Source organism: Diabrotica virgifera, chromosome 1, assembly GCF_917563875.1.
Source record: "Diabrotica virgifera virgifera chromosome 1, PGI_DIABVI_V3a".
Lineage (NCBI taxonomy): Eukaryota > Metazoa > Arthropoda > Insecta > Coleoptera > Chrysomelidae > Diabrotica > Diabrotica virgifera.
Genome location: NC_065443.1, coordinates 9,865,848 through 9,884,949, shown reverse-complemented (window position 1 = coordinate 9,884,949; position 19,102 = coordinate 9,865,848). Strand labels below are relative to the sequence as shown.

At 31.3% G+C, this 19,102-nt stretch overlaps 1 protein-coding gene across 3 annotated transcripts in view; it reads right to left on the bottom strand.

Moving 5' to 3' along the window:
- LOC114327524 (SH3 and multiple ankyrin repeat domains protein 2) overlaps window positions 1-19,102 on the bottom strand; it is a 466,023-nt gene that overhangs the window by 405,832 nt on the left and 41,089 nt on the right. For 2 of the 3 annotated variants that reach the window (XM_028276550.2, XM_028276761.2), the window contains exon 1: window positions 18,340-18,571. The exons of the other annotated variant lie outside the window; for it this stretch is intronic. The gene's annotated coding sequence lies outside the window, so the exon portion shown is untranslated. Of the gene's footprint in view, window positions 1-18,339; window positions 18,572-19,102 lie in introns of those variants that run through there. 3 annotated transcript variants of the gene reach the window in all.

Sequence of the window (19,102 nt, the reverse complement as noted above, 5' to 3'; positions counted from 1 at the left end):
CTTTCGGGCTATTAACCAGTATGGTTTGCTGAGTTTAAGATCCAGCTGTTTTCGTTTGGGAAAGATGTGTTTTCTTCATAAAATACTTGTAATTAAGTCATAGGGTATGAATAATAATATATGATTGACTTCGTTTAATGTACAATTTTTTAGAAAAGTTTCAAGCTGATAGGATGATTCTAGATAAATTTGGATGTGATCATCTATATTAATGTTCATCTGTAGGAAATGATTGGAAAACCGTTTTTCAACGTCTTATAAACTTCTAAAGATATTCAGTGAAAATTTCGACTTTCTCTTTATTGATTTTTGCTCATGCACCATCTTCAGTGCTTTTTTGTTTATATTATGTCGTGGTGGGCAGTGCATGGCCGATAGTGATAATAGCCCTTACCAATATTCAACGGATATACTGGTGGCTTAGCTACAAATGGTCTTTGGTAGTTTTGCTATGCTCGTGATGCTTAATTGATTTCTTGATTAGGACTATAGATCTTCCGTGTGCCGTACCATTTGGATAATTGTTGCTGTATATATAACATAATTAGGACATTTGAAATAATTGCGGTTGGTAAAGAGGGTTTCAGATACCAGCATTATGTTAATGTTATTGTTGATTATGAAGAATTTTGCTTCTTGGGCATGTTGGGTTAGTCCGTTGGTATTCCAAAGTGCAACTTTGACCAACTTGGTCATTTGGACAGTGTAGCGATCAGTGAAAAATAATAATTATGGTGTTTGTCTGCCCTTCTTTATTGTCTCTTTTGGGTAAATGCTTTGATTCGACATATACTTAAACTTTTCCGTCGTTCATCCTCCCTTTCTGAATATTTTTTGAACCTTGCTGACGTATCTTGTTCGATTTTGCTAACTACTTTTAAATATTTCATCTTCATCTTTGGAAGTATGCTTTGCAGCGATATCCTTTTATATACTTTCAGATAACTGAAGCTGCTTTGTTTCTTTGTTATTCGAAGTTGAGCCATTCTTAGCTTGCTTTAATTTATACTCCACATTACAGAATTTTATCTACAGAAGAACGTCTTCAATGCACTGGGCAATTCTCTTTCTCTATCGATGTTGATGGGTCATCTGCATCTGATAATACCTTATATGGTCGCTTATTGGACATTTTCCACCTACTGGCCAGTGCGTTTCACTTATTCCTATGTTCATTCTTTGCATTTCCTGGATCCTGTTGTGCGTTTTTCTCAGTTCATACATGTAATGTTCAACGTACCTCTTATTATTCTTCGGTTGGTTATCTATTGTCAAGGGTTTCCCTGGTTGACGATCTGAAAGGCTCCGATATCATATATATCATAAAAATTTTTAATTTGTGGAAGGGTGTCGTCAAAATCCTTAACAATCATTAAAAGTTGACTGACTTAGCATTAAAGACTGACTCATCTCCAAAACATCAACCACAATAAATATATGTGGTTTTTTAAATTGAATTTTTGTATGCACTACCTTCGTGGTTTCAAATATCGAGAATTGTTTTGCATTAAAAGGTGTGACCCATTTCGAATGCCAAAACTGTTTGTTGAACTGTAATTAAAATGTGTTTGCTCTTTGAAATTAACAACTTCCAATGAAATTCATAAATAATGATCACCTGTGATGCAAGACGTGTTTTTAATGGCAATTTGGCAATTAAAAATATTTTGGCGATTGTTTTAGTCATGCAAAAATGTAGAATATATGCTGCACCTACCAGTACGAGATATTAATGCATATTAAAGGTGATAATATTTTGTAATAATATCGTTTTGAAACTATTTTTTTGTTACTATTGTTTTTTGTTTTGAAATCTATGATTCTCGTGATTTAGATATTTTATGTCATTTTGTTACATGAATAATCTAATATTAAATATTGTTTCTTTTGACAATATAAGTTGGTAGAATATTAATAGTGTTTCGACGACGTTTCGGTCACAGTTGCCATTTTTAAGTCATATTATTTTTAGTTGAATGTTCGAAGACAACTGATTTCTAAGCTGCTGTATGCTGTGATTGTATCATGCAGCACCTCTTGTGATCGGTACCGTGAGCATGCCAATGGACGGGGTCTAATTTCTATGTTATTCTGTAGAATTAGTTTCCATACAGTTGGGAGTCTTTGTTGGACATCATCACTTGTATTTAAATGTTTTAGATATTATTTTTCAATTCCTATTTCTTCTCGGATTACTAGGTTGTTCCTATTTTCAATGTTAGCCAGCATCCTTGTTTCATTTAAGTTTATTTTATGTCCTGTATTTATGACATGTTCTGCTACATATAAAGTCCTCCCTTTTCTTTTCATGGGATTTCGATGTTCTTCTTGTCCAATCTGTATTGTTTGATTGGTCTGTCCGATGTACGATTTTTCGCAGTCCACACTAGGGATCGTATTAATATTCCATGATTTTCGAGTGTAACTTTTTGTTTTTGCAGATGGTTTTGTTTTTTTCAGATGCCATTTTTCTTAAAGCTTTTTCAACTTTGTGTACTTCCCCGTTCTTATCATTCTCCATGTGCCACCTTTTCGGATGTTATGATTAGGGTTTTGACTACTGTTTTGAATTGAGTAGGATGATGGTGTGAATCAGCGTGTAAATGTCTATCAGCATGCTTCCGTATTCCTTCTTTATAACGAACATAACTAAAAATGGAAGTTGTTGGTTATTCTCCCGTTCCATGGTAAACTGTATTTTGGGGTCGATATAATTGATGAGTTGCAGGAATGTGTTTAGTTTATTTTCTCTATGTGCTACTGCAAGTGACAGTGGTGATCCCATCGGTGGTCCTTCAACTTGTTGAAGTTATAAGTACTTCTTTAGGCGCGATTGGGAGTGAATTTTTATTATTCTGCGCGCATGCGCACACAGACAGTATGGAGTTCGTTGCTAAATGTTTTAAGTTATGTATATGTATGTATCAGTCCAAAAAGGGTGTGGAAAGAATATACTAGTGTTTTAGTATAGGTATTTATGAAACTATGTTTATGAAACTACGATGTTTAGAGCAGGAGCGACAACGGAGCGAGTGCTATACATCTAGACTAAAAGCCGCTATAGGTGAAATTTCTTAATCATTTTAGGCACGACGGGACCCTATAACTTAAATAGTAGAACCTAAAAGAAAACGTTTGAGCACTGTGCCGTCACTTTTCAGTGGCACATGCGTCTACAGTGGCGCATTAAACTTTCCACTTATGGACGGGATATATAAATTAAAAAATACCCTCCCTCATTACCAGAATTTAATTGTTTTCATTTTTTTAAGTTCCATGTGATTAAGACATAAGATTCATCGTAATTTTAACCCACCACCCCCTTCTCCCTGCCCCCACCATCAAAAACTCTATTTTTCGATTTTATTTTTTTTTTTGGTGGGATGCAATCAATTTTAGAATTTCAAAAAATTCACAAGCATAGCTTTTATAAAACACCTCTATTTTTTATAGACCTATAGGTTGAGTTTACATAACCTCAAAAAATTTAAATTTTTTTTTTTTTTTTTGGAAAAAAGTATATAACTTTTTTTTTGGGGATAGCTGCAGATCTAATTTTTTCTTAGACTTGTGTATTTTATCAAACACTATATTTTTAATTTTTTTCAGATTTTTCTGTAACGCTGGTCACCTTCAAAAATCCAAAAAACTGTTTTTAAGGGGGTTTTGGGGGGTTTGTACGTGTTTTTCTGATTTTTAAATATTCTAAAGGACTCAGTGACTTCAAGTTACATATAACCTATAAAAATAAAATTGATTTGATATATTATGAAGTCTATAAAATAGGAAAAATCCCCCAAAACCCCCCAAAAAACAATTTTTCGGATTTTTGAAGGTGGGGAGGCTTACGGAAAAATCTGAAAAAAATTAAAAATATAGTGTTTGATAAAACACACAAAATTAAGAAAAAATTAGACTTGCAGCTTTTCTTCAAAAAAAGTTATACGCTTTTTTGAAAAAAAAAATTCTTTTAATTTTTTGAGGTTATGTACACTCTACCTATGGGTCTATAAAAATAGGCATGTTTTATAAAAGCCTCAGCTATGCGTGTGAATTTTTTGAAATTTTAAAATTGATTTCATCCCACCAAAAAAAATAAAAACGAAAAATGAAGTTTTTGACGGTGGGGGCAGGAGGAAGGAGGTGGTGGGTTAAAATTACGCTGAATCCTGTGTGTTAATGACATAGAACTTAAAAAAATTAAAAAAATTTAATTCGTTAGTAAGGGAGGGTAACTTTTCATTTATTTATCTCGTCCATAAGTGGGAAGTTTGATGCGCCACTGTCGACGCATGTGCCACTAAAAAGTGACGGCACAGTGTTGAAACGTTTTCTTTTAGGTTCTACTATTTAAGTTATAGGGTCCCATCGTGCCTAAAATGATTAAGAAATTTCACCTATAGCGGCTCTTAGTCTAATCGCGTAAGTTCGCAAAAAGTAATTCACGCACAGTTTCATACGATAAACAAATAAAAAACTGTAACTCTTCATCACTGGAATTCATTTCTATTCTACAATTTTTAGAATTTTGACATTTAAAACTTCTAAGTTCTTTCAAACCACAAAACTGTCAAAATTTTTGTTGTAATTTATTGCTCATTATGTCATCACCATGACAACACGAAAGTTAAGGATATTTGATTATATGAAAGTGTGTCAAAAACAGTGCGAAAAAGTAAATCCCATTTAAAATACATTGTTACTTCACGCGCACTTTAAACCCTTCACGCACTGCTATCTATAATGACAGTTTTTACAAACTAAAAACTTATACATAATATGACATAGAGTAGATAAAATATATTTATTATAATTTTTGTGTCTTTGGATTTGTCTTCCTCGGGAATAAGATAGTAATTATTAATATTTAAAGTATTTTTATACTTCACTTGATCTATTTGTCACTATGTCTGGAAGTCTTGTAATCCGTAAAAACAAAGGGAGTATAGCTCAGTGGTAGAGCGTTCGGCTGGAGATCGAGAGGTCCCCGGTTCGAATCCGTGTGTTTTCTAAAATTTTTTTGGTATTGTTTTAATGTTAATTGTAAATTGTTTTAGCATTTTTGGAAAGTAGTAAGTAAAAATTTGTTTAATCTTTAAATAAAATACAAATAACATGTTGAAAGTATATTTATTTCGTTGAAATCATATAATATGTAGATGTATAACTTCTTACGTGCGTACATAGTACACACACATTCTTTTTTTTATATCTCTGGTCCTTGTAGATGAAATAGATTTAAATCAAGCAATGTCCCCTTAGGTTTAATGTATCTTGTGCTATTGAATATTTTTTGCGTATAATTTCTAATGGTGATTCGATTAAAATATTGGTCAATAATGGTATTTACTATGGCTTGTAATGATCCGCTTGCTCTTCGTATGATTGTTGTTGCACAGCCAGAAATTTTGTCAGTACATAGTTGTAACGATGATCCGATGATAGAGTTGACTATTGGTTGTAATGGTAACCCTTCCTTATATACCTTAAATAAATCGTTTTTCTCGTGGAATGAACTAGAACCGTTGTTCTTTCTTGATATTTGATACTTGTATTTTGGCTTTCGTTGTTTTCTCCAGATGTGTTGTTGGCTGTATTGCGATTTTTTGATATGCATCGTTCAATCAAAGAGATTTATACGTCCTTAAAGACAAGATCACCCCAAAGTAGCACCGATTATTGTCATATTGTTTAATATATATTATAATTTTACTTCATACAACTTGTAGATTTCTATAGAAGTTTTATTGGTAGCCGCATAATTTCTGGAACCAAATAAAACTTAAATTTTTCTACCTCCTTAATTTATTTTTGTAAGAGAATTTTTACGATAGTACAAAAGATAAAAGGAAAAGACGCCTAATAATGGAAACTTTTATTAAGAAATGGAAAAAATATAATCACACTTTTCAAAGAGTCTCATTAGCGTTAGGGGCTCTTGTTGGGAATTGCTTGGAATAAAATGTAGAGGGTAGATAATGAAAAAGATCAAAGTGAATTAAATGTCAGAAAAATGTATGGTTATGATAGAGATAAAATTAAAATGGGAAACGTGTTTCCTTAATATAATTTATTATCATTTATGTTTTTATACATGTAAGAGATAATATTAATTTATTCTCTGCATTCTTTCTTTCTTGGAAAATTCTTCTTAGTGGTTTATTATGAGAGTGTTTTATAATGCTGTGGAATAGAAAATCTACGAGAATTATACGACTCGTTTAATATACATAAGGAGATTAAAGAAATCACTGGAAGCAGGCACGGAAATAACCTAATTGATGATAACAGCAGACAACGAAACAAAAATACATACGTACATGAAAAGAATTTTATAGAAGGCCTTTTTCAAAATAAACCAAGCCAAGACATCGAGCCAATGGTAACGTCCTATTAGAGGTAAAACTCACTACACTTTTCAGAAAGTGGAGAAAAATCGATTTAAAGGTACAAATTGTTTTTTAAATTCACCTGACTTAAATTTTGGAATTTTTTTAATGCAACTTTAAAGACCAAATAAAAACAGATATTTTAAGCCATATTTTGTCACAGTAACTGTGATACAATCAATATAAGATCAATTTTTGTACTTGATGAGTTTTTCCACGAACACAATTATTAGATATTGATATCCTATTAGAGGTAAAACTGACTAACTACACTTTGTACTTGATGAGTTTTTCCTTGAACACAATTACTGGATATTGAGAAGTTAATGAATTTGTCTCCATAAAATTTCGCTGACTTACAGCAAACGAACTATCAAAAATAACAGTCTATTATATAAAAAATAAACAAAATTTCGTTCTTTGAAAATAAATGTAATTCTTTCGGCATTTATGACAGCCACAAAAGTCGCCTGCTTAATTACAAAATAGATTATGGTACCCTTTATGTAAGCTATTACTGTTGCAAAGAACTTTAAACTCATTTTTCTTTAATCAATCGCCGAACAGATAATGCACACAAATATAATGTACAGTTTCAACAATACAATGTAATACACAAGTCACCTGCTTAATCAGAAAATAGATTATGTTATCTAATGTATTGTTTGAAAGATCACTAAGTACAGATTTGGCATTCCAGATTATAAGGAACAATTCACCAAGTGAAATAATAAGTTTTAAGTAGTTTTACCCTGAAACCGAAATTCAAAATATTGCACCCCAGATTGTAAGGAAAAATTCACTAAGTGCAATAATACGTTTTAATGAGTTTTGCCCTGAAACAGAAATTCACAATAATGCACTTAGTGAATTGTACCATAAATTATCTCAGCAATTAGAAGGGCTAGAGCTCCCGGTGACTTCTCAAAAAAGTGCACTTAGTGAGTTCTAATAGGACGATAATTAATAAATGAAGAGGTACTTTTCGAAATGTGAATTTTTAGAAGAATCCTCAGAATATAATGATGTAAATAAAACCACAATACCTTGATACCAATGATGATAATTCCATCATTGCTTTGACGTGTTTTGAAGAGTTTACTTCTTTCTATTATTCAACATATCTACTGCTTGCTCAGGGTGCAGTAGAAATGTGTCCTATGCCAAGTGGAGTATCTAGATCTATAATTCTAGACACTTAGCTTCATGACCATTTCTTTTACAGTCTCGAAGATTTCGGTTTAGCTATTTGTTTGGTCATTTTCTTGAACATTACCTGTAGCTTGAGTCTTCTTGGCATTTATAGGTAATGGATTTTGACAAAAGCTATGACCTTGACAATTTCACATAAACTTGTGTACTAAATAGGCATAATTCACAGCTCTTGTTAAAATCCAATACCTATACTGACCATTCTTGTGTTGAGAGTATGTTACTGTCTTTTAGTAGCTACATTTATGTTACATATTATTTAAAAAACTAAAACGGATAGGTATTACAGGAAATTCTTTACAGTGGATTATGTCATTTCTAAACAATAGACAACAATATGTGAGCCTGCAGATGCGGATCGAGGATTGTGATCAGTTGTAGATCTAGTCTTGTTACTACAAACATGGGTGTTCCCCAAGGATCTATAATAGGACCAATTATCTTTGTAGTCTACATTAACGACATCGTACAAGTGGACAGAGCGGTAAATTTCACTATATATGCGGATGATACGTCAATTATTCTATCAAACATCAATGTAATGATTTTCTTTCATCTTTATATTCTTGGTTTTGCGATAACTCGTAACTTTGCATCTTAATGCAGAAAAAACGCAAGTTATACATTTTCACAATAATTGATGGATTCGACAATAATATTCGACAATAATATTCGACAATAATATTCGATTTTCACAATAAACAAAAATACCTGGAAAATTTTCAGTTTATTTTTAACAACATGCAAATAGCTACGGTGTCGTCAGACAAGTTTTTGGGAATGACGATTGACGAAAGTTTTGATTGGAAGTTGCATTGTGGAGCGGTTGTTTCGAAGTTGAGTTCCATTAACTATATAATGAGAAATTTAAAATATGTTTTGACGGAAAATCAGCCAGTTATGATATATTATGCACTCCATAAGGCTAAGGTGGAGTCCAGGCTAAGATACGGGATATGTTTTTGGGGTATGTCTGGTTATGCAAATGGTATTTTCGTCATACAAAAGAAAATATTGCGTTGTGTCGCTGGTGTCTCCCGACTAACTAGTTGTAGAGAATATTTTAAAAAATATAAAATTTTAACATTGGCGTGTCTATACATTTTTGAATTATGTGTATTTATTTTTAATAACATCAGTTTAAAACGAGTGGTGATATGCATAATTTAAATACCAGATATTGAAATAAACTCTATATACCCTTTTCAAAAGGTAATATTAAATTTAAATCGCCCAAGGTATACGGGCTACAGGTATTTAATCATTTGCCCACAGTTGTAAAGTCCACCAGTTCAATAAATGTACGAGGAATCTTAGGCAATTTTTATGTGAAAAAGTGTTTTATACAGTCGAAAAACTTTTTAGAACTTAGATAATAGCTGTGTTTCATTTAGCTTTTAAATTCATTTCTTTTTATGTCTTGTTTAGTCTATTTAGTGTTTAGTTTTTAGCAATGTATATTTATGACTAATTCTATACAAACTATGTTTGTCAGAAAGAAAATAAAAAATTTGAATTTTGAATTTGAATTTGAGGTCTTACTCTTTTTGAGGCTGTGGAAATATCGTCGGCGTATAGACTCTGTAATATTTCTGGGGTTCCAGGCATGCTATTGTCTTACTATAGCCAATATTTTTCATCTTGTACATGAGTCTGTAAACTCATCTCTCATGCCTTGACTTATATTATGTTCGCTTCAGGACTTTTTAATTCACATTCATTAATCTTCTTTTTTGAAGAAAAATTGCGCCTATAGCTAGGTATATAATATATTGGTAAGACGGAAATATCATATAATAATGTGTTTTCTAGTTTTTATGGAGCTTAAAGTATGGGTTTTATAGTTTATGTGATTAGTTTTTCTATATATTTTGCAGTTTCGCACGTACTAATCGCTGGGCCTGCACAAAATTAACCGATATTTTGTAAATGTTCATTTCCCCCCAATCGTGTAATACGTTATTTTTTAATAGCAGTATAATGCTTTATTTTTATAGTACTTAATTAATATTTACATAAAAAACGGTTCCGCTACTTCCCGTATATATAATAGATACCCTTGACCCTCGAGAATAATCCAATAATATATAAAAATATCGTGTTATACAAATCAGTTTAACAGTAATTCAATCTCGTGTTTTGCATAAAATAAAAATTTCTCTTTTCTTCTGGTAAATAAATATATGCGTAGTAACTTATTTATAAAATTAAGTAATATCACACCTGTGAATTTAATATCTTTTTCTTCGTATCGGTAGGTGTAACATGATTTAGTCATGGTTCACTTTAGTCATAATATAAAGTTTTCCGCATTCGGTTTGGTTATTACGAGGGTTTCCCAAAATTTAAAAGGAATAGTAAGCTCGTGTATTATACAAATTTTATCATTAACTCGTTGGAGTCTGGTTCTCAGGTCGATTCAATCTATGATTTTTCAAAAGCTTTCAATGGAGTCAATCATGAGATCTTGATTGCCAAACTTTGTGGCTATGGCATTAGCGATAACATCTCAAATTGGATTAAACATTATTTGTCTAATTGTTCTCAAATGGTTAAATATGGTAGTTTTTTGTCAAAACCAATTCATATAACATCAGGTGTTCCACAAGGTTCTCATTTGGATCAACTGCTTTTTAATATATTTGTTAACGATTTACAAACAGTAATTAACTCCGACCAATTTCTCTTATTCGCTGATGACATAAAAATCTTTAAATCTATTGCTTGCCTCTCTGATTGTGAATGTTTGCAGTTGTCCTTAAATAATTTTTCACGTTGGTGTGAAGTAGATGTTTTAAACTTAAATCTAAAAAAATGTTTTAAAATTACGTTTAGTAAAACGCATGCTTCTTTTAATAATAATTACACACTTAATGGTACTGTTTTGCAAGAGATACATGAGGTACGGGATTTGGGTATAACACTGAATAGAAAACTGAACTTTATTGATCATATTAATGACATAACTTCAGGTTCCCTTAAAATGTTAGGATTTATCCAGAGAAATTCAAAGGACTTTTCAGTTTTTATGTTTAAAATATTTCGCTGTTCGCTAGTGCGATCAATTATAGAATACTGCTGTATTATATGGTGTCCTTTTTATAATACCCAGAAAACTCAATTAGAAAAAGTTCAAAACAGATTTTTAAGGATATGTGGTTATAAAATGGATTTAAGACGTGGAGATTATAATTACAGTTATATTTTTAATCAACTTAAAATGAAAAAATTAGAGACAAGAAGAGCTGAATTCGAATTATATTTTTTACATAAGCTTCTAAATGGATTTATTAATTGCCCTGAAATTTTGGGTTTAATCTCATTTAATATACCAATGCGAAGAACCCGTAAATCTGACCTGTTTTTTGTAGATTTCCATTCTACTAATTATGGACTTAATGAAGTTATTTCCAGGATGTTACGTACGGCGAACAATTACCAAACAGATTTAGAATTATTTAATACTTCAACTGCATCATTTAAAAAACATGTTAAAAAACTGTTGTAGCTAGCTTATGTATCTTACTGTATTTTATACATATTGTACAAAAACTGAAAAAGGGTTTAGCCCGTCAATAAATAAATAAATAAATAAATAAATAAATAAATAAATAAATAAATAAATAAATAAATAAATAAATAAATAAATAAATAAATAAATAAATAAATAAATAAATAAATAAATAAATAAATAAATAAATAAATAAATAAATAAATAAATAAATAAATAAATAAATAAATAAATAAATAAATAAATAAATAAATAAATAAATGAATAAAGAATCAATGATTATAGTCGAAACGGAAATCGGTCAGAAAGCGCTAAGTGGCGGTATCAATGTTTGGTACCATTATTATTGTAAATTGGTAATTTTAGAACTTACAGTAAATACTTGGATATTGGTACAGTAAAAATAAATAGACGATAAATATTAAGCAAGAAAAATTAAACGTTTTGTGTTGATGACGATTTCCGAAGAGAAAGTTAAAACGTCAAATAAATTTCATTTTCAACTTAAATTGTGGCTTATTTCTTAAGTAAAATAGTAAATTGCGTAAGATGCGACAAAGAAATAGTTTCGGACAATATTCTATTATTTAGATTATACAGAAAATTTTGTCTAATATTGTGGATCTAGTTTTTATAAAGCCGCTTTGTTCCTCTTATTCGTATGGATGTTACTCTTCAAGTCTGAGGTCTTTTAATATCCTTCCGTACAGTCCGTACTAGTATGTTAGTTACGATAATACCTCTTGCAGTTATTCAGATCTTATTTACTACCTTTCTTATGCATCAATGATATCCATCCTTCTTATCATGTCTGTGGTACCGGTTCTCCATTTAAAAATCTATTGTATAATATTGTTTTTTTGAAGTTATACTTCGTTGCTAAATATTTTAAGTTATGTATGTATCAGTCCAAAAAGGGTGTTGAAAGAATATATTAGTGTTTTTAGTAAATATATTTATTATAATATTTGTGTCTTTGGATTTGTCTTCCTCGGGAATAAGATAGTAAGTAATATTTAAAGTATTTTTATACTTCACTTGATCTATTTGTCACTATGTCTGGAAGTCTTGTAACCTGTAAAAACAAAGGTGGTATAGCTCAGTAGTAGAGCGTTCGACTAGAGATCGAGAGGTCCCCGGTTCGAATCCGTGTTTTTTAATTTTTTTTTTAATTTTTGGTATTATTTTGGAAATTAGCAAGTAAAAATTAGTTTAATCTTTAAATAAAATACAAATAACCTGTGGAAAGTATATTTATTTGCCTCGATGAAAAGATGTGTTGTGGAGTGCAACTATATAAACCCCCACGTCTCTGCATTCATCACCCTTTATTCCTTGCAAATTTTAGAAGGATGGGGAATAGGTATAAGAGAGAATCTGTTTCCGAACTAAGAAATCCAAAGATTTTATTATTTTTAAACATTTATTTGTTTGAAAATGGAGTCTTTTGGTTTCGACAAGTTATTAATAGATGTCGCTATAGCGTCTGAATGTTAATTATATTTTATAATTGACAGAAATGGCAAAGATTTTTATTTTCTTTTCAGAGCATCATTACGGTAGCTTTCCTGATGAGAACTAAGGGGTTCGAAATGGCCATAGAAAGAGGGTAATGATCTCTGAATTGAAAATAAAAATAATGCCTTTATCTACCTACGTTCTTACTCACGTATTGAGTACAAGGAGACAGTTTCGTTGATCTTTGCCTCGATGAAAAGATGTGTTGTGGAGTGCAACTATATAGACCCCCACGTCTCTGCATTCATCACCCTTTATTCCTTGCAAATTTTAGAAGGATGGGGAATAGGTATAAGAGAGAATCTGTTTCCGAACTAAGAAATCCAAAGATTTTATTATTTTTAAACATTTATTTATTTGAAAATGGAGTCTTTTGGTTTCGACAAGTTATATTTATTTCGTTGAAATCATATAATAGAAGTATAACATTCTTTTTTTTTGTCTAATTTGTCAGTACCTATAATTTTTTGGTAGTTCTGTGTGTGTGTATTCCGTCCGGTATTTTTTAATAAGATATTGCACAGTAGTTGTTGTTACAGGGTTTATCAGAGATTCTTGTCTCTTGTTGGTTCTTACATTTTTGCTAAATCTCCAGGCTTCTACCGATTTTCGGCCTTCGAGATGTATGAGTCCAGCTTCTGACATTTCATCTTCCCATTTTTTTTCGTTTATTACTTCAGTTGAATTTGGCACGTGCTTACTGATATTCGTGTTTTTTATTCTCTTTTTTCTGTTATTTGGCGATTTATAGTATACCTACTTCCTTTTTATGTTTTTTCATTTCTTCTATCTTTTTCCACCAGTAATTTATAACTTCTCGCCTTTTACTTGTGATACCTAAAGTTTCTTGTGCCGCTTTGTTGTATATTCCATTTACTATTGTTCTGTAAAGATTTTTCGTTGTTTCTTTTTCGTATTCTTTAGGGGGAGCTTGATCCAATCAATAGTGTGTGCTTTTCAAGCTATTTCCAAGCTTCGTCATTTTTTGCCCCATTTTGTAATGTTTATCCCTTCTAAATTCAGGTATGTATATTTTTACTTTAACTAGGTGATGATTGCTGCCACATTCTGCTCCTCTGTATACTCTTATGTCATTCACTTTGAACTGTGTTTCGAATAACGGCTTGAAAATAATAAACACAATTTTATTGTTCTATAATATGTTGAACATCAATTGCGACTTTTTTTTCAACAATAAGCGTTATGCAATTCTATAAAACAATTAGAGTAGATAATTAGCTGTTGGATGTTGTATAATAAAAAAGAGGAAGTGTAAAAATTTTAGTGGCGCGACCTCAATTATTCATTAATCTGTAGAAGCAATAAAAATGTTTTGTTTTTAAATAGATACGAGTTTTGTAAAGCTGCATAACATATTTCTGGGTTTGATAGAGAGAATAATATTTTTATCGCCATCTCTTTCTATCGCCATTATTGGACTCATTTGCGTCAGTAAAGTAACACTTTATTGTACTGAAAAAAGAATTTCACTTTATCTGCCGCGATTATTAATCAAATTAACCGAGATTGAATGTGAAGTGGTCGATGGCATAAACCGATTATTTATTTGAATGAACTTTTAACATTTATTTACTTTAATTATTAAAAATATTGTACAAAATTTGCGATACTATTAATTAAATTTACGGCAAAAGTGAAATTCTGTAATTACATTCATATACAATAAATTTAAACCTTACCGATTTAGTAGTTATTCAATATTGATAACTATCGGTTAAAAATCGAGAGCGGCCATCTTGCAAAAGTCATCTGTCATCATTGCCATAAAATTATTATTACGTCTAAGATTTAGAAAGTCCTTAAATTGTAAAATGCAGGTAAGTGTTAAAACCAATATCAAATTATGTTGGCGATAAAATTTTGCATGCACCACGTCAGTAAAGACTCTTTATCGAACTAGTCTGTTACTCGCCTCGCTCACTCTTCTCCTAATATCAGACTTTTTCGATAAAAAATTGCTTTACTGACTTGGTACATAAATAACTCTTATAGTCCAGTTTTTAGTCAAAGATTTGATCTCTAAAAACGAGACGAACAAGTTGAATTTTTGCTGAGATTGTCAATTTGGGGGAATAAAAAAAAACGCAAGAAACTACCCCAGGGCTTCCCCGTAAAATCCCCCTTGTATTAGGGGAAACAATACTTCGTAGAAAAAAATTGTTTCAAGCAAGAAATATAGCTGAAATAATTTTGAACAAAAATGCTGATTATCACTTTTTATGTAGAATGAACTGTTCTCTCAGAAACAACTCTTGAAGGGACGATGTCAGTTACGCGCGCGAAATCAGTTTTTTAATAAAATTTGTATCAACTCAACGGTAAAAATTCGATGTTTGATCAGTGTCCTATCGACAAAAATCAAAATACGTTTTAAAGGTGAAGAGTACAAATTTCGTATGCAAGCTTTGTAATTGTAACCAATTATTTGTACTTACAATTGAACAATTATTATTATAGAAAGCTCATAGAAAGACGGTGTTATTAATAATATTAAACAATAATTATTTTAGAAAACTTAAGGAAAGACGGTGTCAATAAATGCTTTATTTGCTTATTGTTTGCTTCGTTTTGTGTTTTTGTTTTTTTTTTTTAATGTCAAAATATGCAGAGGACAAAATAGAAAGAGAGGGAGACACAAATTCGTGTCGAATAAAACAAAACTGCAACTTTTCGCAAACTTTTTGCCTACTGGCGTGTTTTTAAACAGTTTTTTGGCAATCGGGCTTATGTGCCCATTCAACCAGCAGAAAATGTGCAACTTAACATATTCTAACTAAACTAAACTACACCACGATTCTGGAAATTAAAAGAAAGAAAAAGGAAAGAAATGGAAGAGGAATTAGGATTATTTTTCGCACCTAGGGGTCATTCAAGATGACTCACAGACAGAAAAGGTAGGCCCCAGAAAGTATAGGTAAAAAAAGTAAAGTATTTGAGGATTGAACAGAGATAACGAGCTTACCACCTACACTAAACTTTTAAGTTACAGATTATAAAGTTACGAATAATTTTGTACACCTTATGAATATTTAATAATAGTAAGTGAAGTAGATTGGAAGGGAGGGGTATATTTGGCAACAATAAACTATTAAAGTTCTTGTCTGTATATTTCAAAACTACAAGCATAAAAATGTGATCTAAGTCGCAAATCACATTGAAGGTTTCATAAAGTTCTGTGTTGACTTCACCGATTTTATAAAAGTGTCGAGGGAAGTTGCATGTCCGAATTTCAGCCTACAAATGGTCACAATATCATTCCTTGTAAAATCATAATCTTGGTGCGACAACACGGTTGGAATACTTGGATGTAACAGTGTGTATCGTATGGGGCTAATTATTAGAGTAATATTTTTCCAATGCAATTCCCATTTCTCTTAAAGTTACTCTTAGGTATGAGATATCATTAAAAATATTCTTGGACTCTTAAATTGTTCTTGATATACTGTCCAATTGTACCGCTTTTTTGAAGTTATACTTCTTTAGGCACGAGGGTGAATTTTGATTTTGCCGGGCGCATGCGCACACCGACAGTATGGTTTTAGTGGCTCAAACGTTATACGGGATCTGATTGGGTGTTAAAATCATCTGCCAATATTTGTTCAAATGGATATTATGCATAAACAAATGTTGTGTATATTAGTTTTTATTGTTGTGAGGATAGAGACAAAAAGCAAGTTTATAATTATTATTGTAGTGACTTTTTAAATAGTTTTTAAAAGCGACAGGTACGTACCTTATTGTAAATGTTTCAGTATTGTAATAAAAAATTACAAATTAAATACCTATTTGGAAAATTTACATACCTAGCTACTTACCTACCTAGGTAATGCTTTGATTTACCAACAAACATCTCCATCTAATATATTGCTTTTTTAGTCTATATTCTGTTGTATTTTAATTCCACAAGAATCAAACTTATTTGATTAAACTAAGAGAATAAGCAACTGTCAAAAATTTTTAAAACGGTTAGATGCTATATCTTCCCACTTCATTCACGCGTCTCGGTAGTTAAATTCTGCGTGGGGTGAATTTAAAATAATCTAACAACCTGATAGACGCAGGTTCAATTCCCAATGCAAATTTTTATTTTTTTAATTTTTTTATACATTTTATGATTGTGAGTATATTTATTATATTTTTTTTTCAGAAAATACGTATTTAGTTAAAATTTTCGCAACAATTGTTCAGAAATCATTTCTTTGTTTCATATTTCAATGTGTTTGCGTGTGTTTTATTCTTTTATTTTTTTAATTTTTGGTAGGTATTATTTTAATAAAAATTTTTGGAAAGTAGTAAGTATTAAAATTAGTTTAATATTTAAATAAAATATAAATAAACTGTTTAAAGTATATTAATTTCGTTGAAATCATAATAGAAGTATAACTTCTTACGTGCGTACAAAGTACACACATTCTTTTTTTTTTGCTTAACGAATCTGCAATTTCCTTGCTCCGAAGTCCTATATGAGCTTTTACCCAAGTGAATTTTTATTCGTAATGACTTTTTTTAATTTATGAATTCTTTGAGTTAGAGTTTTGTTTATCGGGTCCCGCTCTTAAGCATCAAAGGGCTTCGGCTTGTTTTGAAACTCGAGCCTTATGGAAAGGGTAATGGTGTGTTTATTAATGTCTTATAGTTTGAATACCAATTGTGTGCTAACTTACTTATTGTTTACCAGAAACAAAGTAATTTGTGGTTCCCAAATGATGGCAATTTTAAAAATACGGATTGCTACAAAGAAATTGACCAATTCTTTGACACCAACTGGATAGACAGTTATAAATTTAAAGAAAAATTAAAAACAAAATTTCGCAATATCAACGTAAAAGAAATAACTTTAGAAAAATGAAGAAATCTGGCGAAAGAGAATTTTACATCCAAGTGGTTTGGTTATAAGGCAATGAGTTTTATGCATGACAGAAATCCTGTTTTCCAAGGAACTCAGTATCGGCCAAACACATCCAAGAATAGAAAATCTTCTTCTGTAAACATGTTGATGGATTGGTTATTGAATAAAAAACTGTACTTTGACTTTTTTGGGACAACCAGTGGGGAAAAACAGAAAACAAAAAGAAAACTCGAACCAAATGTAGTCGGCTGAATAGAAACAAAAACAAAATATAAAATCAGCTGCCCGATAAAATTGTTATTGTTTGGGATAGTGTTGGGAAAAGATAAAGAGAAAACAGAAATACATGGAGAATAGAAGAGGCTTATACTCTTAATATATGGATAATGGAATATAGATATATAGATAAACATATGTGAGTAACAGCACTGAAGGATTTGTTTAAACTAATACTACAAAGTTATTATCATATACCAGACAATTATACATTATTTTGAATGATTTAACAAATCATTAGATGGAACTATAAAATTCTGACCACCAAGGCAATTTAAGAGTATTATTCCATCATCTAACTAATTCAAAAAGCCGGTACCTGCAAATCCATCGTGTCTGTAACCAAAAGTGGCAATGTACGTATTTGGACACGATTTTATGTAACAACTTGTACCATAACAATTATTAGGTAGTACTCTTTCACTCTGATTTAACGGTTGTGACATTCCAAAAGGTCATATGTCCTTCTATGTGTAGGTACGTTACGGCACATACACTTTTCCGTTGTTTTTTCTTGCCAATTTAAGAAAATTGTCAATGGTTCTATTAAATCTCATATTTACCTTTAGTTATTGTTATCCTAGACTGTAGTAAAATAAATCCTTTTTTATGTGGTTGTAATAAACTGCTCACACACACAAAAGTCCTATTTCACGTTACTTTACTTCGATTTGAATAGACGTCATCGAAGAGAAGAGAATCGCAGAAACAAAACACTACGAAGTCAGCACCTGAACACCGAAACAAACGAACACAGAACGCACTCGACCGTCCGCGCTACAAACAAGAGACTGGCAAAAGCGCTTTAAACAGTTGAACGTAGCATGCCGTGGGCCCACCGTTTCTCTCCCATACATAGCACACTATCACTTTTTTTGAATATCCCGCAATGATTGATGCTATGTTGTTGCGAGTCAAACTACACTTCTTTCTTTCGTTGTTTCTTTCTTTCGGCATACTGTACATGGGTGGAAGAGTACTGCAGTGGCGTGCAGCCCTTTGTACTATAACAAAGCCGAATGACCCTACTAAACGATTGTTTATTTAATTCATTATGTAGCTACTTTATTTACGACTATCAATAAAGCCTTCTCAGGACGAGACGATTAGAGGAGATTATACATTACCAAGACGAATTTATAAAACAGAATGATAAACATTTAAATAAATAAAAGGGTGATAACAGAGTGCCCAATCTTATGTTATTTTTGAAGATATTCGTCTTTAGGCGCGATTCGATTGAGGGTAAAATTGTACATAAATCTGCGCGCCTGCGCACACAGACAGTACCTATGTAGTTCGTTGCTAATCTTTCAAGATAGGTAT